The sequence below is a fragment of the Pristiophorus japonicus genome, chromosome 19, assembly GCF_044704955.1.
Source record: "Pristiophorus japonicus isolate sPriJap1 chromosome 19, sPriJap1.hap1, whole genome shotgun sequence".
NCBI classification, from domain to species: Eukaryota; Metazoa; Chordata; class Chondrichthyes; family Pristiophoridae; genus Pristiophorus; species Pristiophorus japonicus.
This window is the reverse complement of record NC_091995.1, coordinates 44396221-44423988: the sequence shown is the minus strand read 5'-3', so window position 1 is coordinate 44423988 and position 27768 is coordinate 44396221. Positions and strand designations below refer to the sequence as shown.

The 27768-nt window shown below is 46.7% G+C and overlaps 2 non-coding genes across 2 annotated transcripts; both read left to right on the top strand.

Annotated features, from left to right (window-relative positions):
* Window positions 1-14162: 14162 nt before the first annotated feature.
* trnae-uuc (transfer RNA glutamic acid (anticodon UUC)) lies at window positions 14163-14234 on the top strand. Its single transcript has one exon. It is a non-coding gene; the product is annotated as a tRNA-Glu (tRNA).
* A 9598-nt stretch (window positions 14235-23832) lies between these two features.
* On the top strand, window positions 23833-23904 carry trnae-uuc (transfer RNA glutamic acid (anticodon UUC)). Its single transcript has one exon. It is a non-coding gene; the product is annotated as a tRNA-Glu (tRNA).
* The last annotated feature ends 3864 nt before the right edge of the window (window positions 23905-27768 follow it).

Sequence of the window (27768 nt, the reverse complement as noted above, 5' to 3'; positions counted from 1 at the left end):
TCAATGTCGGAGCTGGGCTCAGGCCCTGGCAGTCAAGCAGCAGAGATACAGAGGTTTTAACAACATCAGCGTGTCTTTTCCAGTTAAATTCTGGGGAATTGTTCCCTGAGAGGGCAGAGGCAGACAAAATGGGACGAATGTTAAAGGAATCCCCTATTGACACTTTACATACATTGTGTGAATCTAGAATTCATTTAATTGTGACCAAAATATTTCAATTTTTATCTGGTTACTTCGATGCTTTCTTTTATCTGTCCATCTTGTATTACAAGTGATTTTACATTTCATCAAATCTGTCATGTTGCATCAGAAGGAAAAAAAACTGCTTCAGAGCAGGCTACAGGATTAATTTGATGTTTATCAAAAACTGTTTTCAGTTGTGTGATGGTGGTGCAGTGGTAAGCATGGTTGTCTTCCAAGCCATTGACCTGGTTTTGATTCCCAGCCATCACCTTTCTTATTTTCTACTCGAGGATGAAATTTTCTTCTGATAGCACTGGTTGCACGCAGTTCTGACGGTAATATTGAAGTATGCAAAATTCACGAGAAACCCGCAGTGTTTTGGCTCATTTAAAATGAAATTTGAGTTGGGACTATCTACCGGATAGTTGCAAATCCTAAATTGCTTATGGAAGAAACTGCGAACTTTAATTGATTTTTGGACTTTTAAAAGACAAATTTATAGCTGTGGGCGGGCCTAAAGATCTAACAGGAGACAACTTGATTATTGAGACTGTCTGGGACGAACGTAACTTGGCTGGAGAAATGGGTATTCAAGAATCCTTCTCCACTAGAGACATTAACATTACAACAAATAACCCAGAGATAGCCAACCAGCAACCTGAATTTGTAAAACCGTTTCAGCATATACATCACAATGAGGCCCAATCCCACCTGTATGCGAAAAACTAAGCACAAAAGGACATTGCGATTACCAAGCTCACACTTTTCATAGATCAACCCACCCAAAACATATTAACTTTTAATGAGCCCGCTAAAATATTACAAAGAAAAGTCAAGCCAACCAAATTTAAATAAAGAATTCTGAACTGATTTGGCGCGAAGATTAGACGAGCTCAAACCATATAACTGGTCCCTGTTTTTAACAGAGGTTAGGGTTGCGAGGTAGCTACAAGGCTGTTACTACCTCAGATGACACACTTTGCCACACTACGCCTAGTACCTTGCTACGCTTGTGGCATCAAGAAGGGAGAGAAACCAACACGACAAATGTAAACTAACTTCTCCAGCCTCGAAGTCCTGAAGTCCTGAAGGAAGAAAGAACATCACCATCGCGACAGCAATCGACCACAGCCAACGTGGTCCCAACGAAAAACTACCGCGATCGACCAAACTCGAAACAAAACTCCAACAGGAAGAAACCGAAGAATCGACTCTACCATCGAAGGCCTGACTACCAACAGCAGACTTAACCCAACTGAAGATTGCGCAACAAGAAGACTTCTCTGACGTTCGGGGTATGGCAAGCAGAATCGACAGAATGCAACGAACCCCGAAATCGCGAACGACCGCTAACTGACCAGAAAGGATTGGTAAGCATAGTCCCTGCCTGCCCCGGAGTCTATCCTAGCTAGAAGTAGGTATTGGGAGGTGGGAGGTGTAATTTTAACTGTAACCCCCTTTGAATGTGTAATGTATTGTTCTTTATTCGAGTGATTATAAGTTTGACATTGTATTTTCTTGGCTGTAATAAAATCAAAGTTCTTTTGCACCAAACCAGTTGTCCTTTGCACTTTGTCACATCCCGCAAATAAATCGAGAGTCTAGAACCCAAGGGAGTGGGAGCGATTCGAACCGCTCAAGTTGGTCAGAGGTGAACCTGACCCCCGGGACCATCCCCTTACCAAATGACGACCGCAGCAGGACTCTGGTACAAGGAGTGTGATGCGGACTGTGTTGGTTTGGGGCCAAGAACCAAGATGGAAGAGAGTATGTCCTCCTATGTGCATAAGAAAATGAATGTCACTAAAGAATGGGTGCTTGGTCTATTGCGCGCTGAGAGTCCAGCTGACGCTGCAGCCCAGTGGACATCAAGCAAGGATCACAAAGAAGGCAATTTGGTTGGTCTGTCTCCAGTGACAGGTCCAACTCCTAGATAAAACCAATGAGACACGACACGCAGAGTTATGGGAATGCGCAGCGAACTATCAGGAAAGGATTATGTCAGAAGAAAGATTATGGGGAGAATCTGTAAGCTAAAGTAGGAAAGGACCCAGATAAGCTAAAGGTTTAAAAACAGTCAGGGCTATTTTCAATGTCAGGTTACCAAGGCCAAAAGTAATGAAAAGTCACTGAGGGAGGAAAGCATTTGCCTCACCCTACAAGTAAAAGAGCTCCAGGAAAAATTAAAAGATGTGCAAGCAGCGTATAAAGTAGCTAGCACGAATGGGTTTGAATCGGGAGACCACGGTCCCTGCCAGCAACAAATCAAAAGCTTAAATCTTGTTCTGTCCAAGGCAAAAGGCATGGTATGCCTAATAAGCCTGGGTACACCCCAGGTAAAGCTGGAAGAGAAGGAGGGAACTACCTGGCTACGACCTGTGGCACCGGTGACTACACCGGTTCAGCAGCAGGAGGGGCAAATCAGTTGCGGGGCGGACAGGGATAGTGAACCACCACCACCTGTGGCACCGAGTTTCAGCTCGGCTTGGTAGCATGGAGGAGAGGTAGGCGAGCCAGAACAGGGAGAGCATGAACAGGGAGAGTATTGGATAACCAAGGAAATAAAGGAGAGTATTGGATAACCAAGGAAATAAATAAATAAAGGAGAGTATCAAATTAAAAACCAAAGCGTATAAGGTGGCCAAGGTTAGTGGGAAACTAGAAGATTGGGAAAATTTTAAACAATAGCAAAGAATGACTAAGAAAGCAATAAAGAAAGGAAAGATAGATTACGAAGGTAAACTTGCGCAAAACATAAAAACAGATAGTAAAAGCTTTTACAGATATATAAAACGGAAAAGAGTGACTAAAGTAAATGTTGGTCCCTTAGAAGATGAGAAGGGGGATTTAATAATGGGAAATGTGGAAATGGCTGAGACCTTAAATAATTATTTTGCTTCGGTCTTCACAGTGGAAGACACAAAAACCATGACAGAAATTGCTGATCACAGGAATGTGGGAAGGGAGGACCTTGAGACAATCACTATCACTAGGGGGGTAGTGCTGGACAGGCTAATGGGACTCAAGGTAGACAAGTCCCCTGGTCCTGATGAAATGCATCCCAGGGTATTAAAAGAGATGGCGGAAGTTATAGCAGATGCATTTGTTATAATCTACCAAAATTCTCTGAACTCTGGGGAGGTATCAGCGGAGTGGAAAGCAGCTAATGTAATGCCTCTGTTTAAAAAAGGGGGCAGACAAAAGGCAGGTAACTATAGGCTGGTTAGTTTAACATCTGTAGTGGGGAAAATGCCTGAAACTATCATTAAGGAAGAAATAGCAGGACATCTCGATAGGAATAGTGCAATCAAGCAGATGCAACATGGATTCATGAAGGGGAAATCATGTTTAACTAATTTACTGGAATTCTTTGAGGATATAACGAGCATGGTGGATAGAGGTGTACCGATGGATGTGGTGTATTTATATTTCCAAAAGGCATTCGATAAGGAGCCACACAAGAGGTTACTGCAGAGGATAAAGGTACGCGGAGTCAGAGGAAATGTATTAGCATGGATAGAGAATTGGCTGGCAAACAGAAAGCAGAGAGTCAGGGTAAATGTGTCCTTTTCGGGTTGGAAATCGGTGGTTAGTGGTGTGCCACAGGGATCGGTGCTGGGACCACAACTATTTACAATATACATAGATGACCTGGAAGAGGGGACAGAGTGTAGTCTAACAAAATTTGCAGGTGACACAAAGATTAGTGGGAAAGCGGGTTGTGTAGAGGACACAGGGAGGCTGCAAAGAGATTTAGATAGGTTAATCGAATGGGCTAAGGTTTAGCAGGCGGAATACAATGTCGGAAAGTGTGAGGTCATCCACCTTGGGAAAAAAAACAGTAAAAGGGAATATTATTTGAATGGGGAGAAATTACAACATGCTGCGGTGCAGAGGGACCTGGGGGTCCTTGTGCATGAATCCCAAAAAGTTAGTTTGCAGGTGCAGCAGGTAATCAGGAAGGCGACTGGAATGTTGGCCTTCATTGCGAGAGGGATGGAGTACAAAAGCAGGGAGGTCCTGCTGCAACTGTATAAGGTATTGATAAGGCCGCACCTGGAGTACTGCGTGCAGTTTTGGTCACCTTACTTAAGGAAGGATATACTAGCTTTGGATGGGGTAGAGACGATTCACTCGGCTGATTCCAGAGATGAGGAGGTTACCTTATGATGATAGATTGAGTAGACTGGGTCTTTACTCATTGGAGTTCAGAAGGATGAGGGGTGATCTTATAGAAACATTTAAAACAATGAAAGGGATAGACAAGATAGAGGCAGAGAGGTTGTTTCCACTGGTCAGGGAGACTAGAACTAGGGGGCACAGCCTCAAAATACGGGGGAGCCAATTTAAAACCGAGTTGACAAGGAATTTCTTCTCCCAGAGGGTTGTGAATCTGTGGAATTCTCTGCCCAAGGAAGCAGTTGAGGCTAGCTCATTGAATGTATTCAAGTCACAGATAGATAGATTTTTAACCAATAAGGGAATTAAGGGTTATGGGGAGAGGGCGGGTAAGTGGAGCTGAGTCCAGGGCCAGATCAGCCATGATCTTGTTGAATGGTGGAGCAGGCTCGAGGGGCTAGATGGCCTACTCCTGTTCCTAATTCTTATGTTCTTATGTTCTTATGTTCTTATGTAACCAGGGCCTATGTGCCCGGTCCAGCAACAGAAGTTTGGCCCGCCCACCCTTGCCGGGGGTCCAGGGCCCCTGGAACGTCAGTTTATGGTCCCCCACACTCCCCAACAGCTTAGGGCTATGATAAGCCACCTGAGAAAGCTAACTCCAAAGGAGACCTCCAGTCCACTTTATGGAGGTGGAACAGGCAGGGGATATTAATGGGTGCGATGATGCAGAAATGGCAAAGATGCTTCTCCTATCCCTGGACAGCAAGCTGCACCAGTCCCTCTCTACTGAGAGCAAAAGAGGACGGAAAACACTTGCCGCTGTACAGAAAGACATTTTAGAAGCTATGGGCTGCAATGACGGGAGTCCCTCCTCCAGAGTAGAGAAAATGGTGCAGCTCACAGGAGAAACCCCACAGGCTTTCACAGACCGTCTGTGGCCGGTGTACCAGAGCGCCTGCAGTGGGGACATAGACAGAGATCACTTAAGCCCGGACGAGTTAGCACACTGGCTCCGAAGCCTAGTAACTAACAGTTTACCCCGAATAAGAACCAAGGCTAAAGCCTGGTTCAAACAAAGAGATTCCCAAGCCACCGAACAGGGAGTGCTTAGGCAACTGACCCTAGCTTACAGAAATGGCAGAGGGATGGAAGAGTTCCCACAAAAGGAAAGGGTTCACGAAATCCGACCTAGCCAGGATAAGAGGGAATGGCGCCCCAAGGGGGGTAACCCCTCCGATACAAAACGTACCTGCTTTGGATGCAGAAAAAGTGATCACTGGAGAAAGGATTGTAGAAATCCTTGGAAGAGTAGCGCAGGAAGAGTTCTCCAGCTCCGGCCAAAAAGGCCGAGACAAGTAAGCCAGTCCCTCCCCACTCATTCGATACATTTCTAACCGCACTCTGGACCATGTTAGATGGCCCTGGGAAGGTAGCCAGCGCCACCAGTACCGAGATCCCATCTGCCCCCTCCCAACCAAAACCGTGACTAGTACAGGCACAGCCTGTTCACCTGTGTTCCCTCGAGTATGGTGCGTGGGGGAGACCGACCGTTCAGATGGAAATGGAAAAGGTGAAAGGGACTTACCTGCTGGACACCGGTGCCTCAAGCACCCTCGTCTATGCAGCTAACCCCGCTGCCTCACCTCTGTCTAACAGGGTCCCCTACAGTTTGGTGGGTTTCACAGGCACTGAACAGACTGGCTCATTCTCCGTTCCACTCTCCATTCATTTAGGTACACTCCACAGTTAGTGGACTTGTGTCCTGATGAAGTGGGAGCAGGAAGGGAAAGGGATTCTGGGGGCTGACTTCATCCTAGGTCATGGGATCCGAGTGGATTTAAGAAACCACTAAATGGGTGGAAGCTTTCACATGCCGAACAGCCACTGCCCTGGGAACAGCCAGGATCCTGGTCAGAGAAGTGTTCTCCCGATGGGGACTATCACAATACGTGGAGTCCGACCAAGGGAGTCACTTCACCGGGCAGGTGATGCATGAGACCCTTAAGGCACTCGGCATCAAAGGGAAATGGCATGTCGCCCACAACCCGCAGTCATCCGGGCCTGTGGAGCGTTTAAACTGCACTATAAAAGAAAGGCTGCTCAAGGAGACAGGGGACTCACCCAAAGGGTGGGTAGAGGTCCTACCACTGGTCCTCATGGGGATCCGGGCCAGCCATCAAAGAGCAAGGGGTACTCCCCGTATGAGCTCATGACTGGCAGAGCCATGCGAACGCCGACCCATGTGTTAGCCCCGGTACTCACGGAAAGTCAGCTTAGGGAAGCGAACCGGGACAATTTTGTCAGGAATCTGTTTGAACACCTTCACAGATTCAATGGCAGGCTGCTAACAACATGGGAAAACAGCATCGGAGCAACTGACTGCTGCTAGAACCCCGCAAACACCATGAGTGGGAGATAGGGGACCTGGTCATGGTGAGGAATTACGCTAGAGTAGGGGTCTTTGAGGCACTGTACATGGGACCGTACCACATTGTTGACAAGGCCCCATTGTCAATGCCATGGAATTACCCTGCCGAACAAAGTGGTTCCACATAAATCAGTGCAAACTTTTCAACCCAGGGGCAGCAGCCAAAACCTGTAAACCGCACTAAAGACAGGGACCCCCAACCAACAGCCCCCAACTGTGGATGTGGCAGACCGATAGACTGCATCTAGAGGGCCGGTGGACTGTGTTACTGGAGGAGCTGTCCCCCCAATCATTTGGGACTCGGACGCACCCCCAGCAGCTGGAGCCTTAAGAAGGACTCCCCGCACACCACGGCCAAAGACACCGTGGTCACCAGCGCTCCAATTTGAATGGTTCAGCCCCGTGAAAGGGACCAGCTGCAAAAGGGTACCTAAGGTCAGAGACCAGCCCGCGAGCAGGGACACCCAGCCGGTAGCCTCGGGCAACGAGGGACCCTCAGAAGAGATAGCGGTGTACCAGCCATCAAGTGAGAGTCCCCAGCCCATAGTCCTCGACCAGGCAGAACCCCCAGGGGAGGAAACAAGCCAGGCAGTCACCTCAAAAGGAGCGGTGTGCTGCAGCACCGGAGGGGACGTTCCCCCAATAGTGTGGGACTCGAACCCACCTCCGGTCAGGACACTCCGGGTCCGGCAGTGCAGCCTGACCTATTACCGACCCCGCTGAACACCCAGCAGAAGAAGAAGAAAGAAAGAAGGCAGGAATTAACCTGGCCATCCGGAGACGGGTGGCAGATGTACATATATAGTACAATATGAATTTAAGAATGTTTAGTGAGTAATTTAAAGTAGTATGATTATCTATGTAAAGATAGTGTTATATATAGTAGTTACTAGGGTAAGGAAAAGAATCTACCTGTGCAGCTATTAAAAGAGGCACAGGCCAGGTAATACACGGGAGTAAGAAGAATCTACTGGTATAGCTGTTAAAGGAAGCACCGGTAAGACAAGAGTAAAACAGCTGTGAGACAAAAGTTAAAAGCAGCTATCAGTTCCATAAGGAATTGAATAAGACAGCCGGTCGATTAAAAACTATGGGCCCAAGTTTCCACATGATTTGCGCCTGATTTTTAGGAGCAACTGGTGGAGAACGGACTATCTTAGAAATCGCAATTCTCCACATTTTTTTTTCTGCAGTTCTAGTCAGGTAGAACAGTTCCACTTTGGAACATAATTTTTTCTTCAAAAGGGGGCGTGTCCGGCCACTGACGCCTGATTTGAAAGTTTCCACAGTGAAAATGTACTCCAAACTAACTTAGAATGGAGCAAGTGAAGATTTTTGTAGAACTGAAAAAACCTGTTCTACACATTAAAAAATCAGGCGCAGGTTACAAATTAGGCGTCCAGAACGAGGTGGGGGGGGGGGGGGGAAGTCATTAAATTCTACAATAAATCCTTATTTATACTTATACAAATATTATACAAATAAATCCAACCTGAATAAAAATTTATAAGCAAAGAAAAGATTAAATAAACCATCTTCCTACCTGTGTGAAAGTGCTTCAGCCAGGGAGAATGCTGCAGCAAGCCTCACAAAACGAGGCAGCCGTTCCCGAACGCGGGGGGGCGAGAGGGAACCGACCGAACGCGGGGGGGGAAGGAACCAACCGACCGAACGCGGGGGGGGAAGGAACCAACCGACCGAACGCGGGGGGGGAAGGAAGCCGTTCCAGACGGCGGGCGGGAGGGAGGGAGGGAACCGACTGAACGCGGGGGGGGAAGGAACCAACCGACCGACCAACCGAACGCAGGGGCGGGGGGAGGAAGCCGTTCCAGACGGCGGGCGAGCGACCGAACGCAGGGGGGGGGGGTGCGGGGGAAGGAAGCCATTCCAGACTGCGGGCGGGAGGGAGGGAGGGAACCGACCGACCGACCGAACGCAGGGAAGTCGTTTCAGACGGCGGGGAGGGACCCAACCGAGCAAACGCAGGGGGGGGGGGAGCCGTTCCAGACGGCGAGCGAGCGAGCGAGCGGGTGGGAGTGACCCAACTGACCGACCGAACGCATGGGGGGGGGGGGGAAGCCGTTCCAGACGGCGGGAGGGAGGGAGGGAGGTAGGGAAGGAGACAGAAGGTTGCAGGAAGCCTCAGAAATTGAGGAGCCATTTCCCGACGGCAAAAGGGGGAGGGCATCGGGAAACAGCTGCCTCAACATTCTGAGGCTTCCTGCAGCCTTCTCAGTGCTGATGTGCTGATGGCAATGTGCTTTTATTAAAAAATGTTCAAAAACTAAACAGCTACAAAGAACTCCAAAAATGGGCGAGTGCCAATGTTTCCTTCACACTGCGCGTGCGCGAACGCTCCAACACGCACGCGCAGCGTTGCCGGCAGGAAAAAAACTAATTTAAATGGTACCCGCCCCCTCCCACTTTCAAAATCGGCGCAAGTGTAGGCTCCGCCCCCCTGAACGCCGCACCAAACAGACAAGGAGCTGCAGGGCGCTCCAGAATCGCGAGGTTTTTTTCCGGCGCCGTTTTAGGCATGAAAAACGGGCGCCCAGCTCGGAGGGGCGCCCGTTTTTTATCGTGTGGAAACTTGGGCCCATTGAGCCCAAATTGGAACTCGGTCACCTTTGTCAAGCCAGAGCGCTTTCTCAGGGCTAGACAATCTGTTTTATGTGCCCCTACAGGAAAGAGAGCAGCATGAGATGGATCCTGTTCCTATTCGCCCTGATAAGGATGAGCAGCAGCGACCGAGGAGACGTGGAAGAATCCCTCATTTATGGGTGTTCAGGAGGAAGAGCACCGATTGTAACCGCCGGGGGTGGCACCCCAGGTGTGGAAGAACTCGCCGTTTACGCCCACGAGGGAAGATGGCCAGGGTGGCTGGGATCCAATTCTACCCGCTACTCCAGCCAGGAAGGTTCTACCTACGGGGTGGCCTCAGTTCCATGCCCCCCGGATACGGATCATCGCTGCCCGAGTCAGTGTTACAGAGGGAAAACCTGTGTATTTGACTTGCAAATGAAACATTCTCCTGGGAAAATGGTGGTGGCTCAGAAAACTCAGCAAGGATGCATGCAACCAGGAATCAGACTGGGAAAGACTCGGTAATGATACGCACCGCACCATCACGGGGACACGGGGAGGAGTAAAAGTGTGTTGGGCAAATGGTGGGAATCCGAACAAGGAATTTATGTTTGCATGTAGGGCTCAGAGAGTATTTGTCCCGCAGGCATATCGATCGCCTTCGCCAGGCAATGGCAGGATGAAGGGGAAAGGATAGGGTGGGACTCTAGCCTACACAGGTGCGCGGTCCCACACTCCCCACTCCCAATTAATGCCACCGAACTAAGAGCACACATTAAGAAACCCCTGCCCACAACCCCGCCAATACACACAGTAATAGAAAGCTGTCCTACCACTACCAAGGGACCTGGGAATGGATTAGTATTGGTATCGACCGAAAAGGTGTTATACCAGGGGGTACATTATGCAGTAGCTTCAGTAATTTTAAACCTTACTGAGGTACACCTACCTGCATGGTGTCCAAAGGAAACAGAGCTGCTATACCAAGCCCTACTTAGAGACATGTTCAAGAAACTTTGTGAGTTAGACTTTGCAAATGTAGACAAAGCAGACCTATGCACCCTAAATGCTAGGGACAACATGGGCTCAGAGAAACCTAGAAGGGGGATCATAAACGATGTTTTCACTACCTACAATACAGGATCCTCTGTAATAAATAGCTTAGATGACATAGCACTGCAAACACAGATAAACGGTTTAAAGAACCAATTGAGAAAAATCCTGAAACAAGAGAACACAGTAGTAGGTTCAGAACTACACGAGGACCAGGCTATGACTGTCCATTTCAAAGAAATAGTGGCTAAGCTGGAAAAACATGCACAGACAGTGACTGCACTCATACGGGAGGATAGAAACGCTTCAGACCAGATTGCACAGAGCGAGGTGTGCGTACTGTATGGGGCATGGTTGTTGGGTGAGGGCCGCAACAACCTGGAGGATTTAAAACAAGGTTTAGTCCCCTCTTGGATCATGAACAAGCACCTCGCAGCCCTCCACCCGTACAGCAATTCACTAAGCCCCTGCCAGCTCCGCCTAGCCTCTGAAGCCTACCCTGTCCCTGTCGACTGTGGGAAATCTAACCACACCATTATGGGAATCGTACTAAGGTCATGGGTGGGACAGCCTGACCCACACCAGTATACCGGGTGGAAAACATTGAAGTATTCAGGGAGGTGCACACATTCGTTTCGCAGCGGTCCCATCCTATGTCATAAAGTGGGAGCATGCTGTAACGGGTACTGACCTCTCCAGGTGCCGGAGCCGGGGTGCACACGTAATACTGTGTCCCCAGTACTTGAGTGCCCATTCAAAGTCACAGTGTGGGTTTAAAGCTGCTGGTGCACAGCCTATTAACTGCACCATGGAGGTAATGACACAAGACCATGTCCCTCCACAGGTAACATACATAGGGGGTGGGACATATTGTGTCACCACCAGTGCGCCCCACTACCAACATGGACACTTCTGGTGTCCGGTGAGCGACAGCAGTTTTTGCTTCAAACCTGAGGCATCAGTTCAAGTGGCCCAGGAACGGATTGTTCCCATTCCTGAACCCTCCACTGTCCACCTCACTGTGAAGGAAAACATTACAAATCTGCAGGATTATGTTGCACATTTTGGCTATGCAATTCCCCCTCTACCCGGACATCTTACTGCTCTGCTAAAAGCTGCTATTATCTCACAAAAACACTTCTACACTCTAGAACAGAAAACAATTGAGATAGGGAAAAAGATTCTCGAGATCACCATTCCACCTTGGTGGGACCTTTTCAGAAATATAGAAGTCCCAGTCTGGATCCGAATCGCTTCCCACACTTTAGTTATCTGTCAACTCGCGATTATTCTTTACTTATGGTGTCTCACTCGCCGAGTGAAACGCAGAGGGTCAGGTCAGGCACCAAAGGGTGCTATACGCTTCTTGGCCGAACTTGGGAATTGCGTAGGGAGGGGTGACACTATACTACCATGTTTAATTTGTATTCGACTTGACTGCTGTAAACAGCAAATATCGAGTATTGTAAGAGTGTTACTTAAAATGTGTTTGACTATGTACCTTTATGTTACTTGAGAATGTGTTTGACTATGTGCTTTTATTTACTTTACTTAAAGTTGTGTTTGACTGTATACCGTTATTTTACTGTAAAAACCAAGTAAAGGAGAGTCATCGTACACCCTCTATGCTGTAACCGAATTGTAGTGATGGTATTCGCCTGTAAATTGCGTTGCATTTGAAAGGGGGATGCAGGGTAATGTTTAGCTAGTATAAATGTAGCGAAGGGTCACTCTCGGGAGCAGGAATTTTTCTTACCTCGATTGACACTCACGAGTATGGAGTTTCAACATGGGGGACTGAAGGATGCAAAATTCACGAGAACCCCGCCCCCCTCCCCCCCCCCGTGTTTGGGCTCATTCGAAAGGAAATGTAATTTGGGACTATCTATCGGAAAGTTGCAAATCCTGAAGTGCTTATGAAAGAAACTACGAACTTTAATTGAATTTTGGACTTTTAAAAGACAAATTCAAGGCTGTGGGTGGGCCTAAAGAACTAACAGAAGACAACTAGATTATTGAGGTTATCTGGGTGTTGGGACTAACATAACTTGTCTGGAGAAATGGGTATTCGAGAATCCTTCTCCACTAGAGACATTAACATTACAACAAATAACCCAGAGATAGCCAACCAGCAACCTGAATCTGGAAAACCGTTTCAGCATATACATCATAAAGTGGCCCAATCCCGCCTGTATGCGAAAAACTAAGCAGAAACGGACATTGCGATTACCAAGCTAATATTTCCATCAGGAAACACTTTTCATAGATCAACCCACACAAAACATATTAACTTTTAATGAGCCCGCCAAAATATTACAAAGAAAAGTCAAGCCCGCCAAATTTAAAAAAGAATTCTGAACTGATTTGGCGCAAAGATTAGAACAGCTCAAACCGTATAACTGGCCCCTGTTTTTAACAGAGGTTAGGGTTGCTAGGTAGCTACAAGGCTGCTACTACCTCTGATGACAAACTTTGCCACACTACACCTACTACCATACTACGCTTGTGTCATCAAGAAGGGAGAGAAACCAACACGACAGTTGTAAACTAACTTCTCCAGCCTCGAAGTCCTGAAGTAAAAACATCACCATTGTGGCAGCAACCGACCACAGCCAACATGGTCCCAACGATAAACCACCGCGATCGACCAAACTCGAAACAAAACTCCAACAGGAAGAAACCGAAGAATCGAAGGTTTCCACCCTACAATCTAAGGCCTGACTGCAACAGGTGAACACATTACCAAAAGAGACTGTGAATCTTTTTCTCATGAAGAAAACCGGGTACTTACCTCATAGATCCAAAACGCGCTTTACAGCATCAGCGGACTCAACCCAACTGAAGACTGCGCAGCAAGAAGATTCTCCGACGTTCGGGGTACGGCAAGCAGAACCTACAGAATTCAACAAAACCCGGAATCGTAAACTACCGCTAACTGACCAGAAAGGATTGGTAAGCATAGTCCCTGCCTGCCCTTGAGCCTAACCTAGCTATAATTAGGTAATGGGAGGTGGGAGTTGTAATTTTACTGTAACCCCGTTTGAATGAGTAATGTATTGTTCTTTATTAGAGTGATTATAAGATTGACATTGTATTTTCTTGACTGTAATAAAATCAAAGTTCTTTTGCACCAAACCAGTTGTCCTTTGCGCTTTGTCACATCCCCCAAATAAATCCAGAGTTGAGAACCCAGGGAGTGGGAGCGATTCGAACTGCTCAAGTTGGTCAGAGGTGAAACTGACCCCCGGGACCACCCCCTTACAGCATCTCAAGGATTTTGTTTATCAACCTGATTTTCAAAAGGCCACATACGAATGCTTGTAATGCAAAGTCTATGTGTCATCAATCTGCCACAATATACTGGTTACACTGCTACCCAAATTCATACTATGAGCTGTCATTGTCCAAAGACATCAATGTCGGAACTGGGCTCAGGCCCTGGAAGTCAAGCAGCAGAGTTTCAAAGGTTTTAATAACATCAGTGAGTCTTTTCCAGTTAAATTCTGGGGAATTGCTCCCTGAGAGGGCAGAGGCAGACAAAATGGGAAGAGTGTTAAAGGAATCCCCAAATGACACTTTACATAAACTGTGTGGTTCTGGAATTCATTTAATTGTGACCATAATATTGAAATTGTTAGCTGGTTCCTTCGATGCTTTCTTTTATCTGTCCATCTTGCTTTACATGTGATGTTACATTTCATCAAATCTGTCGAATTGCATAAGAAGGGAAAAAACTGCTTCAGAGCAGGTTGCAGGATTCCTTTGCTGTTTATCAAGAACTGTTTCCAGTTGTGTGATGGTGGTGCAGTGGTAAGCATGGTTGCCTTTCAAGCAGTTGACCTGGGTTTGATTCCCAGCCATCACGTCTCTTACTTTCTATTTGAGGATGAAATGATCCTCTGATGACTCTGGTTTTAATAGTTTTGCGGGCGGGGGGTGGGGGACGGTACGATGGGGGTCTTTTAAAAAAAATAAAGCTCAAGTGGTAATACTTCCCTGTGTACTGGTTTGGGAATGCTAAATCTAGGACCGTGTCTTTGGTGGAACTGTAACTGAGTGACCTCTGAAGATGTTCTCCGGTTACAACCTTTTTAAATGGAGCCCCTGTTGCAATGTTTTAAAGGCGGGAAGAGTTTGCTACTTATATAACTTTATTTTTCTGGAGTGGATTTCAATCTCGATGGTTTGTTCCGACTGTCTAATTTGGTGATGTTTTCAATAAAATGTGTAATCAGTTCTTACAATTGCAACTCATGGCTTTTGTTCAGCAACCTGATTTTCAAAGGGCCACATACGAATGCTTGTAATGCAAAGTCTATGTGTCATCAATCTGTCACAATATACTGGCTGCACTACTACCCAAGTTCAAACTACGAGCTGTCACTGTCCAGTGATATCAATGTCAGAGCTGGGCTCAGGCCCTGGGAGTCAAGCAGCAGAGTTTCAAAGGCTTTAAGAACATCAGTGAGTCTTTTCCAGTTAAATTCTGGGGAATGGCTCCCTATGAGGCCAGAGGCAGACAAATTGGGAACAATGTTAATTGAATCCCTAAATGACACTTTACATACATTGTGTGAAGCTGTAGTTAATTTAATTCTGAACATATGATTGAAATTTTTATCTGGTTCCTTCGATAGTGAAGGGGGCAGAATCCGTGTGAGACCCCACCCACCCCCAGTGTTTGGACTCATTGGAAAGGATATTTAATTTGGAACTATCTACCAGAAAGTTTGAAATCCTAAAGTACATATGGAAGAAACGACGAACTTTAATCGAATTTGGAAATTTATAAGACAAATTTCATCTGTGTGGGCAAGGCTAGAGATCTAAATGATGGCTATCCTACAAAGTAACCAGTTTGAGTATCAAAGCTGTCTGGGTATTGAAACTAAAGTAAATTGTCTGGAGAATTATGGATACTCGAAAATCCTTCTTCACAGGAGGCATTAACATAGCAACAATTAACCCAGAGATAGCTAACCATCAGCCTGAATCTGGAAAGCCATTTCAGTATGTGCATAACAAACAAAGGCCCATCCAGCCCGCATGAAAAAACCCAAGCACAAACAGATATTGCAAATACCAAGCTAATATTTCCATCAAGAAACAGATTGAGAAGATCGGCACACCCGAGACAAGTTAACCTTTTAATGAGCCCGCCAAAATATGACAAAGAATTATAGGGCCCTCCAAAATAAACAAAGAATTCTGGACTGATTTGGCGTGAAGATTAGGACTGCTCCAACAGTATAACTGGGCCCTAGTTTAACAAAGGTTATGCTATGCAGTTGCTACTGCCTCAGAAGACACTGCTAGGGATGCTTAGTATCAAGAAGGGAGATCACCGCAGCAGTTGTAACTAATTTCTCCAGCCTTGACGTCCTGAAATCAGAAAAGGAAGGAAGAACATCACCATCGTGGCAGCAACCGACCACAGCCAACGTGGTATCACCAAAACCACCACGATCGACCAAATTCGAAACAAAACTCCACAAGGAAGAAACCGAAGAGTCGAAAGTTTCCACTCTACAATCTAAGTCCTGACTACCAACAGGCAAAAACATTACCTAAAGAGACTTTAAATCTATTTCTAATGAAAGAAAACGGGTACTTACCCCATAAGTCCAAAACGCACCCTACCGCATCAGCGGACTCAACCCAACTGAAGATTGCGCAGTAGGAAGTCTTCTCCGACATTTGGGGTACGGCAAGCAGAACCTACAGAATACAGCGAACCCCGAAATCGTGAACTACCACCAACTGACCATAAAGGATTGGTAAGCATAGTCCCTGTTTGCCCTGGAGTCTAATCTAGTCAGTGTTAGGTACTGGGAGGTGGGAAGTGTATTATTCACTGTAACCCCTTTGAATGTGTGTTGTACTGTTCTTTATTAGAGCAATTATAAGTGTGACATTGCATTTTCTTGTCTTTAATAAAATCAAAGTTCTTTTGCACCAAACCAGTTGTCTCTTTCACTTCATCACATCCCCCAAATAAATCCAGAGTCTAGAACCCAAGGGAGTGGAAGCGATTGGAACCGCTCAGAAGGTCAGAGGTAAACCTGACCCCCGAAACCGCCCCTTACAATGGTTTCTTTTATCTATCCATCTTGCTTTACATGTGATGTTACATTTCATCAAATCTGTTGAGTTGCAAAAGAAGGAAAAAAACTGCTTCAGAGCAGTCTGCAGGATTACTGTGCTGTTTATCAAACACTGTGTTCAGTTGTGTGATGGTGGTGCAGTGGTAAGCATGGTTGCCTTCCAAGCAGTTGACCTGAGTTTGATTTCCAGCCATCACATTTCTTACTTGCTACTCGAGGATGAAATGATCCTCTGATGACTCTGGTTGCAAGCAGTTCTTACAGTAGCATCTCAGGGTTGTTGTTTAGCAACCTGATTTTCAAAGGGCTAAATACGAATGCTTGTAAGGCAAAGTCTATGTGTCATCAATCTGTCACAATATACTGGCTACACTGCTACCCAAGTTCATACTGCGAGCTGTCACTGTCCAAAGATATCCATGTTGGAGCTGGGCTCAGGCCCTGGATGTCAAGCAGCAGAGGTACAGAGGTTTTAACAACATCAGTGAGTCTTTTCCAGTGAAATTCTGGGGAATTGCTCCCTGAGAGGGCAGAGGCAGTCAAAATGGGATGACTTTTAAAGAAATTCCCAAATGATACTTTACATACACTGTGTGAAGCTGGCATTGATTTAATCGTGAACATATGATTGAAATTTATATCTGGTTCCTTCGATGCTTTATTTTATCTGTCCATCTTGCTTTACATGTGATGTTACATTTCATCAAATCTGTCGCGTTGCATAAAAGGAAACAAACTGCTTCAGAGCAGGCTGCAGGATTACTGTGCTGTTTATCAAGAGCTGCTTTCAGTTGTGTGATGGTGATGCAGTTGTAAGCATGGCTGTTTTCTAAGCAATTGACGTGTGTTTTATTCCCAGCCATCACATTTCTTACTTTCTACTTGAGGATAGTGTGATCCACTGATGACTCTGGTTGTAAGCAGTTCTTACAGTAGCATCTCTTCGCTTTTGTTTAGCAACCTGATTTGCAAAGTGCCACATTCGAATGTTTGTTATGCAAAGTCTATGTGTCATCAATCTGTCACAGTATACTGTAATGGATCCGTTGGTAAGGATCACGGCTTGCACGTCGTCGTGGATCTGGCGGAGGATGATGATGAACTTTTGGGGACATCCGAAATGGAGGAGGACGCTCCATAGATCCTCGCGGTTGATAGTGTCAAAGGCCTTTGTAAGGTCGAAGAAAGCCATGTATCAGGGCTGGCGCTGTTCCCTGTATTTTTTTCTTGCAGCTGTCGCGCTGTAAAAATCATGTCCGCTGTGCCCCGTAGGGGACGAAATCCGCATTGTGACTCCGGGAGGAGCTCCTCAGCCACTGGGAGAAGACAGTTGAGGAGGTTGAACTCGGGATAGGCGAGTCTGCAGTGAGCCTTCAGTTACCCTCTTCAAGCTCTGCTTGATTGTTTGCACTGCTCTCTCTGCCTGACCATTGGATGCTGGTTTGAACGGGGCAGATGTGACATGTTTGATCCCATTGCCTGTCATGAACTCTTTGAACTCGGCACTGGTGAAACACGGCCCATTGTCACTCACAAGGACATCAGGCAGGCTGTGCGTGGTAAACATGGCCCGCAGGCTTTCAGTGGTGACAGCGGACATGCTTGCCAAAATTATCTCACATTCAATCCATTTGGAGTACGCATCTACAACCACTAAGAACATTTTTCCCAAGAACGGGCCTGCATAGTAGACATGGACCCTAGACCACGGTTTGGAGGGCCAAGACCATAAACTTAGTGGCGTCTCCCTGGGTGCATTGCTTAACTGTGAACATGTGTTACATTTGTGCACGCAGGACTCTAAGTCCGCATCGATACCGGGCCACCACACGTGGGATCTGGCTATCACTTTCAGCATTACAATGCCTGGGTGGGTACTGTGGAGATCACTAATGAAAGTGTCCCTGGCCTTTTTTGGTACCACTACTCGATTACCCCATAGAAGGCAGTCTGCCTGTATAGACATTTCATCTTTATGCCACTGGTACGGTTTTATTTCTTCTTACATTTCTAATGGGACACTGGACCAGCTCCCGTGAAGCACACAGTTTTTTTACTAAGGACAGTAAGGGGTCCTGGCTCATCCAGGTTCTAATCTGTCGGGCGGTAACGGGTGATTGCTCACTCTCAAATGCTTCCATTATCATGAGGTTATCCACTTTGGTGGTAAAAATAGAGAGACAGACTATTATCTGAATGGTGACAGATTAGGAAAAGGGGAGGTGCAACGAGACCTGGGTGTCATAGTACATCAGTCATTGAAGGTTGGCATGCAGGTACAGCAGGCGGTTAAGAAAGCAAATGGCATGTTGGCCTTCATAGCGAGGGGATTTGAGTACAGGGGCAGGGAGGTGTTACTACAGTTGTACAGGGCCTTGGTGAGGCCACACCTGGAGTATTGTGTACAGTTTTGGTCTCCTAACTTGAGGAATGACATTCTTGCTATTGAGGGAGTGCAGCGAAGGTTCACTAGACTGATTCCCAGGATGGCATGACTGACATATCAAGAAAGACTGGATCAACTGAGCTTGTATTCACTGGAGTTCAGAAGAATGAGAGGGAGAACTTTTAAAATTCTGACGGGTTTAGACAGGTTAGATGCAGGAAAAATGTTCCCAATGTTGGGGAAGTCCAGAACCAGGGTTCACAGTCTAAGGATAAGGGGTAAGCCATTTAGGACCGAGATGAGAAGAAACTTCTTCACCCAGAGAGTGGTGAACCTGTGGAATTCTCTACCACAGAAAGTTGTTGAGGCCAATTCACTAAATATATTCAAAAAGGAGTTAGATGTAGTCCTTACTACTAGGGGGATCAAGGCGTATGGCGAGAAAGCAGGAATGGGGTACTGAAGTTGCATGTTCAGCAATGAACTCATTGAATGGCGGTGCAGGCTCGAAGGGCCGAATGGCCTGCTCCTGCACCTAGTTTCTATGATTTTTATGTTTCTATGTTAAACTATAAAAATCTGCGGGCTGTGCCATTTCCACCCCTGTGGTGGGCAATGGCAGCCTACTGAGAGCATCGGCACAGTTTTCTATGACTGGCCTGTGGCGGAGGGTATCGTTGTATTTGGACAGTGTGAGCGCCCATTTCTGAATGCAGGCCGATGCATTCGTATTTATCCCCTTACTTTCAGAAAAGAGGGCTATCAGTGGTTTATGGTCAGTTTCCAATTCAAATTTGAGCCCAACAGATATTGATGCATTTTCTTTACCCCATAAACACACTTTAATGCTTCTTTTTGAATCATGCTGTAGGCCCTCTTAGCTTGCATAAGCAACCGATTACAATTTCCCAGATTCATTAGCGTGTTGCAATACACAGCCGACACCGTATGACGACACATCACATGCTAGTACCAAATGCTTACATGGATCATACAACACAAGCAATTTGTTTGAGCATAACAGTTTTCTAGCTTTTACAAAGACATTTTCTTGGTTTTTATCTCATACCCATTTTTCTCCTTTACGCAGTAAAGCGTGCAGTGGTTCTAACAGTGTACTGAGACCCGATAAGAAGTTACCAAAGTAGTTCAGGAGTCCTAGAAACGACTGCAGCTCCGTCACATTCAGTGACCTCAGTGCGTTCTCGATTGTCTGCAAATCGGTGGGCCTGATGTCGTCCACCGTGATTCTTCTCCCCAGGAACTCCACTTCAGGCGCCAGGAAAATGCACTTCGAGCGTTTTAACCTGAGCCCCATGCGATTAAGCCGACTAAGAACCTCTTCCAGGTTCTGCAGATGCTCGACTGTGTCCCGACCTGTAACTAAAATATCATCCTGGAAGACCATGGTGCACGGGACCGACTTCAGTAAGCTTTCCATGTTTCTCTGGACTATCGCCGCGGCTGATCGAATCCCAAACGGGCATCTGTGGTAAATGAAGAGACCTTTGTGCGTGTTGATGCAGGTGAGGCCCTTCGATGATTCTACCAGCTCCTGCATCATGTAGGCCGAGGTCAAGTCCAGCTTCGTGAATGTCTTCCCTCCCGCCAGCGTCGCAAAAAGGTCATCTGCCTTTGGTAGTGGGTATTGATCCTGCAGGGAGAAACAATTGATCGTTACTTTGTAATCACCACAGATTCTGACGGTGCTGTCTCCCTTGAGGACTGGAACAATCAGACTGGCCCATTCATTGAATTCGATCGGTGAAATGATGCCCTCTCGTTGTAGCCGATCCAGCTCGATCTCCACCCTCTCTCTCATCATGTATGGTACTGCTCTTGCCTTGTGATGTATAGATCGCGCCCCCGGAATTAGGTGGATCTGCACTTTTGCTCCTTGGAACTTCCTGATGCCTGGTTCGAACAGCGAGGGGAACTTGTTTAGGACCTGGGCACATGAAGTGTCATCGATGGGCGAGAGCGCTCAAGCGTCGTCCCAGTTCCAGCGTATCTTCCCCAGCCAGCTCCTGCCGAGCAACGTGGGGCATCGCCCTGTACCACACAGAGTGGTAACTTGTGCACCGCTCCATCGTAGGAGACCTTTACAGTAGCACTGCCGGTTATGGGAATCAGTTCCTTTGTGTAAGTTCTCAGTTTAGTTCGAATGGGAGTCAGGACTGGCCTTGAGGCCTTGCTGCACCACAATTTATCGCAAGTCTTTTTGCTCATAATGGACTGGTTCATGCCCGTATCCAGCTCCATTGACACCGGGAGTCCATTTAATTCAACATTCAGCATTATCGGGAGACACTTTGTGGTAAATATGTGCACCCCATATACCTCTGCCTCCTTGGTCTGAGGCTCTGGTTCGTCGTGATCCACCGTGGATCTGTCCTCCTCTGCAACATGGTGGTTTCCAGGATTAGCAGGGTTTGCAGCTCGCCTGCACATACATTGGAGATGTCCCATTGTTCCACAGCTCTTGCAAACGTATCCTTTGAAGCGGCATGCATGGAAACGATGATCACCCCCGCAGCGCCAACAAGGTGTTAATGGCTTAGTGTTCATCACCCTTGATTGTGGATTCTGAGACATTTGTGGACGTGCAGCTGCAGGCATGTGAGGCCTGCCCTGTACATTATGATTCGAAAACAACATTACTTTGTTCACAGTACTTGTAGCAGCACTCCTGTGCTGAGAGATTTGCTTGGTATTGTCACTGGTGGCGATCAACAACTGGGCTATCGCTATGGCTTTACTCAAGGTTGGGGTCGCTACAGTCAAAAGTTTGTGAAGTAATACTTCATGGCTAATGCTAAGTACAAAGAAGTCCCTGAACATGTGCTCCAAATATCCTTAAAATTTTCAATGTCCTGCAAGGCATCTTAACTCAGCGACATAGCTTGCCACTTCCAGGCCTTCAGACCTCTTCCATGTGTAGAACTGGTACCTCGCCATCAGAATGCTTTCCCTCGGGTTACGATGCTCCCGGACCAGAGTGCACAAATCATCATACGATTTCTCTGTGGGTTTCGCTGGAGCAAGCAGATTTTTCATGAGGCCATATGTTGGTGCCCCGCAAACAGTGAGGAGAATCGCCCTTCGTTTGGCAGCGTTCGCTTCTCCTTCCAGCTCATTGGCCACGAAGGTTTCCCAATCATCTCCCTCCGAAAATTTCTCCAGGATGCCCACTGTAATCTGCATCGTTGCGGTGGGATTCGTCATCTGTATCTCGTCACCAGTTGTGGTGTATGAATAAAGAGTCTGACCAGATACTCTGGGCTCAAAGTAAAGTGTGACCATAGTCTTTTATTGCAGGTCTCCAGAGTGCCTCTCCAGCCTGTGAGGCCTCCTTAAGTACAGGTGCTCAAAAAGAGATTGTGGGTTCCCTTGGGACTCCAGGGGATGAGCCCTCTGGTGGTTAAACAAGGTATTTACAGGTGTACATATATAACATTCACGATCACTGTTTCTCTGAGATCTCCATCCAGACGATAGAGATGAGGTCATGCATTCACGCCAGCAGTGCCTCTCCACCATACTTTAGTGATTCAGCCGGGATTCCATCCGCTCCCGTAGCCTTGTTGTTCTTAAGCTGTCTTATGTTTTTTTCTATTTCGTGCAGTGCTGGGGTTTTACTGTGGTGGTGGCGGGTAGCGTGCTGCGGAATGGAGTCGAGGACACTCAAGTCAAAGGCAGAGTCTCGATTGAGGAGATCTTTGAAGTGTTCGTTCCAGCGGGCCCTGACTGCCTCGGTGTCCTTGATGAGTGTTTCCCCGTTCTTGGCCAGCAGTGGGGTGGGGCCTTGGGTGTTTGGGCCATAGGTGGCCTTGACTGCGGTGAAGAATCCTCGTACATCATGGTCTACATCAAGCTCATGGTCTACAGGGCTGCATTAATACCCACCCTCTGCTATGGCTCAGAGACATGGACCATGTATAGTAGATACCTCAAGTCGCTGGAGAAATGCCACCAACGATGTCTCCACAAGATCCTGAATATCCTGTGGTAGGACAGCCACACCAACATTAGCGCCCTCGACCAGGCCAACATCCCCAGCATTGAAGCATTGACCACACTTGATCAGCTCCGCTGGGCAGGCCACATTGTTCGCATGCCAGACACGAGACTCCCAAAGCAAGCGCTTTACTCGGAACTCCATCACGGCAAACAGGCCAAAGTTGTGCAGAGGAAATCTTACAAGGACAACCTCAAAGTCTCCCTGATAAAGTGCAACACCCCCACTAACACCTGGGAGTCCCTGGCCAAAGACCGTCCTAAGTGGAGGAAGTGCATCCGGGAGGGCGCTGAGCACCTTGAGTCTCATTTCCGAGAGCACATAGAAATCAAGCGCAGGCAGCGGAAAGAGAGTATGGCAAACCAGTCACACCCACCCTTTCCGTCAACGACACTCTGTCCCACCTGTGACAGTGACTGTGGTTCTTGTATTGGACTGTTCAGCAACCTTAGGACTCATTTTTAGAGTGGAAGCAAGTCTTCCTCGATTCCGAGTGATTGCCTATGATGATGATGACTATATACTGGCTACATTGCTACCCAAGTTCATACTATGCGTTCTCACATTCCAAAGACATCAATGTCAGAGCTGGGTTCAGGCCCTGGAAGTCAAGCAGCATAGTTTCAGAGGCGTTAACAACATCAATGAGTTTTTTCCAGTTAAATTCTGGGGAATTGCTCCTGAGAGGGCAGAGATGGACAAAATGGGAAGAGTGTTAAAGGAATCCCCAAATGACACTTTACATAAACTGTGTGGTTCTGGAATTCATTTAATTGTGACCATAATATTGAAATTGTTAGCTGGTTCCTTCGATGCTTTCTTTTATCTGTCCATCTTGCTTTACATGTGATGTTACATTTCATCAAATCTGTCGAATTTCATAAGAAGGGAAAAAACTGCTTCAGAGCAGGTTGCAGGATTCCTTTGCTGTTTATCAAGAGCTGTTTCCAGTTGTGTGATGGTGGTGCAGTGGTAAGCATGGTTGCCTTTCAAGCAGTTGACCTGGGTTTGATTCCCAGCCATCACATCTCTTATTTTCTACTTGAGGATGAAATGATCCTCTGATGACTCTGGTTGCAAGCAGTTCTTAAAGTAGCATCTCAAGGATTTTGTTTAGTAACCTGATTTTCAAAGGGCGACATACGAATGCTTCTAATGCCCTGTCCTTGTCCACGTATCTCCACGCATACACAGGTATCACTAGTGGGTAATATATCGTACGTCCCCTTCCATCTAGGGGAGAACCCCGACTCATTATTAATCACCTTAACCTTCACCCTTTCTCCCACCTGGGACATTTCTGCTGGTGATCCCAAGTCCTGCTGTTTATCGAAGCAATCTTGTTGATCTCTAACCTTTTGGCACATCCACTTGAGCTGCTCACTGAGTTCCATGACATACCGCCTGATCCTGTCCTGGAGGAGTCTGAGATTGGCCCCACCAGTCACAATCTCCTCCGCTAACCTCATGGCTCTCCCAGTCATCAACTCATATGGTGTGAGTCCGGTGGTTCAGTTCGGGGTGGCACGCAGCCACATCAAAATTGTTGGCAACAGGTTTGCCCAGGATTGACCGGTCTGTTATACATAAGAACATAAGAATTAGGACCGCACTGGAGCTGCAGATGGACTCACTCTGGAGCATGCGCGATGCTGAGAATGTTGTGGATAGCACATTTAGTGAGTTGGTCACACCGCAGGCAAGAGTTAGGACAGATAGTGAATGGGTGACCAAGAGACAAGGCAAGAGTAGGAAGGTAGTGCAGGAGTCCCCTGCGGTCATCTCTCTCCAAAACAGATATACCGTTTTGGAAACTGTTGGGGGAGATGACTTACCAGAGGAAGGCACCAGCAGCCAGGTTCATGGCACCGTGGGTGGCTCTTCTGCACAGAAGGGTGGGAAAAAGAGTGGGAGAGCTATAGTGATAGGGGACACCATTGTAAGGGGAATAGATAGGAGTTTCTGCGGCTGCAACTGAGACTCCAGGATGGTATGTTGCCTCCCTGGTGCAAGGGTCAAGGATGTCTCGGAGCGGCTGCAGAGCATTCTGGAGAGGGAGGGTGAACAGCCAGTTGTCGTGGCACATGTAGGTACCAAAAATATAGGTAAGAAGTGGGAAGAGGTCCTACAAGCTGAATTTAGGGAGTTAGGAGTTAAATTAAAAAGTAGGACCTCAAAGGTAGTAATCTCTGGATTGCTACCAGTGCCAGATGCTAATCAGAGTAGAGGGAGCAGGATAGTTAGAATAAATATGTGGCTTGAGCAGTGGTGCAAGAGGGAGGGATTCAAATTCCTGGGACATTGGAACCAACTCTGGGGGAAGTGGGACCTGTACAAAAGGGACGGTCTGTACTTAGGCAGGGCTGGAACTGATGTCCTGGTGGTAACATTTGCTAATGCAGTTCGGGAGTGTTTAAACTAATATGACAGGGGGATGGGAACCTATGCAGCGAGATAGGGCGGAGTAATATGGAGTCAGAAACAGATGGTAGAAAAGTAAAAAGCAATAGTGGAAGGCCGAGTAAACAAAGGCAAGAAATTAAAAGGGCCACACTACATCATAATTCTAAAAGGATAAAGGGTGTTAAAAAAACAAGCCTGAAGGCTTTGTGTCTTAATGCAAGGAGTATCCGTAATAAGGTGGATGAATCAACTGTGCAAATAGATGTTAACAGATATGATGTGATTGGGATTACAGAGATGTGGCTCCAGGATGATCAGGGCTGGGAACTCAACATCCAAGGGTATTCAACATTCAGGAAGGATAGAACAAAAGGAAAAGGAGGTGGGGTAGCATTGCTGCTTAAAGAGGAGATTAATGCAATAGTTAGGAAGGACATTAGCTTGGATGATGTGGAATCTATATGGGTAGAGCTGCAGAACACCAAAGAGCAAAAAACATTAGTGGGAGTTGTGTACAGACCTCCAAACAGTAGTAGTGCTGTTGGGGAGGGCATCAAACAGGAAATTAGGGGTGCATGCAATAAAGGTGCAGCAGTTATAATGGGTGACTTTAATATGCATATAGATTGGGCTAACCAAACTGGAAGCAATATGGTGGAGGAGGATGTCCTGGAGTGCATAAGGGATGGTTTTCTGGACAAATATGTCGAGGAGCCAATTAGGGGGGAGGCCATCTTAGACTGGGTGTTGTGTAATGAGAGAGGATTAATTAGCAATCTCGTTGTGCGAGGCCCCTTGGTAAAGAGTGACCATAATATGGTGGAATTCTACATTAGGATGGAGAAGGAAACAGTTAATTTAGAAAACCATGGTCCAGAACTTAAAGAAGGGTAACTTTTAAGGTATGAGGCGTGAATTGGCTAGGATAGATTGGTGAATGATACTTAAGGGGTTGACTGTGGATGGGCAATGGCAGACATTTAGAGACCGCATGGATGAACCACAACAATTGTTCATCCCTGTCTGGCGTAAAAATAAAAAAGGGAAGGTGGCTCAACCGTGGCTATCAAGGGAAATCAGAGATAGTATTAAAGCCAAGGAATTGGCATACAAATTGGCCAGAAATAGCAGTGAACCCGGGGACTGGGAGAAATTTAGAACTCAGCAGAGGAGGACAAAGGGTTTGATTAAGACAGGGAAAATAGAGTACGAGAGGAAGCTTGCATGGAACATTAAGACGGACTGCAAAAGTTTCTATAGATATGTAAAGACAAAAAGGTTAGTAAAGACAAACGTAGGTCCCCTGCAGTCAGAATCAGGGGAAGTCATAACGGGGAACAAAGAAATGGCAGACCAATTGAACAAGTACTTTGGTTCGGTATTCACTAAGGAGGACACAAACAACCTTCCGGATATAAAAGAGGTCAGAGGGTCTAGTAAGAAGGAGGAACTGAGGGAAATCCTTATTAGTCGGGAAATTGTGTTGAGGAAATTGATGGGATTGAAGGCCGATAAATCCCCAGGGCCTGATGGACTGCATCCCAGAGTACTCAAGGAGGTGGCCTTGGAAATAGCGGATGCATTGACAGTCATTTTCCAACATTCCATAGACTCTGGATCAGTTCCTATGGAGTGGAGGGTAGCCAATGTTACCCCACTTTTTAAAAAAGGAGGGAGAGAGAAAGCAGGGAATTATAGACCGGTCAGCCTGACATCGGTCGTGGGTAAAATGAGGGAATCAATTATTAAATATGTCATAGCAGCGCATTTGGAAAGAGGTCACATGATAGGTCCAAGTCAGCATGGATTTGTGAAAGGGAAATCATGCTTGACAAACCTTCTGGAATTTTTTGAGGATGTTTCCAGTAGAGTGGACAAGGGAGAACCAGTTGATGTGGTGTATTTCGACTTTCAGAAGGCTTTCGACAAGGTCCCACACAAGAGATTAATGTGCAAAGTTAAAGCACATGAGATTGGGGGTAGTGTGCTGACGTGGATTGAGAACTGGTTGTCAGACAGGAAGCAAAGAGTAGGAGTAAATGGGTACTTTTCAGAATGGCAGGCAGTGACTAGTGGGGTATCGCAATGTTCTGTGCTGGGGCCCCAGCTGTTTACATTGTACATTAATGATTTAAACGAGGGGATTAAATGTAGTATCTCCAAATTTGCTGATGACACTAAGTTGGGTGGCAATGTGAGCTGCGAGGAGGATGCTATGAGGCTGCAGAGTGATTTGGATAGGTTAGGTGAGTGGGCAAATGCATGGCAGATGAAGAATAATGTGGATAAATGTGAGGTTATCCACTTTGGTGGTAAAAACAGAGAAACAGACTATTATCTGAATGGTGACAGATTAGGAAAAGGGGAGGTGCAACGAGACCTGGGTGTCATGGTACATCAGTCATTGAAGGTTGGCATGCAGGTACAGCAGGCGGTTAAGAATGCAAATGGAATGTTGGCCTTCATAGCGAGGGGATTTGAGTACAGG